The 390-nt window shown below is 31.8% G+C and overlaps 1 protein-coding gene across 1 annotated transcript in view; it reads left to right on the top strand.

Moving 5' to 3' along the window:
• The window catches only part of CACNA2D1 (calcium channel, voltage-dependent, alpha 2/delta subunit 1), a 453,354-nt gene that overhangs the window by 202,504 nt on the left and 250,460 nt on the right, over positions 1-390 (top strand). The window lies entirely within an intron of this gene.

Below are 390 nucleotides of genomic sequence, written 5' to 3'. Positions count from 1 at the left end.
AAATAAACTTGTTTTGTGAACTAAGAGTTACTAGTTTATAGAAATAGCAGAAATTCTCCTTGTGGTAAGGTCTGCATATCTATCATTTATCCTCTTATGGCCAAGGGGCATAGTAAAAAAGATATTTCCTTAATAATCAGAAATTACTTCTGTTATATATTTGAATGGTTACAGTTGTAATGAAAGAAAATTTTTATAATTTCTGATCACAGAAAACTTCTAGACAATTCATTTTGGAGATATAACCAACTCCCCTCTACCTTCCCACATTTAAAATAGGTTTAGAATGTGAGCGACAGCTTAATTGTACTCTTTGCAAAGCAAAAGTCTCAAATTTGAAGGTATGTAGTTGTGCTTCAATGGACACTAAACTGAGGTTTAGGAATTAGC

Source organism: Mandrillus leucophaeus, unplaced genomic scaffold, assembly GCF_000951045.1.
Source record: "Mandrillus leucophaeus isolate KB7577 unplaced genomic scaffold, Mleu.le_1.0 Scaffold293, whole genome shotgun sequence".
NCBI classification, from domain to species: domain Eukaryota; kingdom Metazoa; phylum Chordata; class Mammalia; order Primates; family Cercopithecidae; genus Mandrillus; species Mandrillus leucophaeus.
The sequence above is the reverse complement of the archived record's forward strand: the minus strand, read 5'-3'. Positions and strand labels throughout refer to the sequence as shown.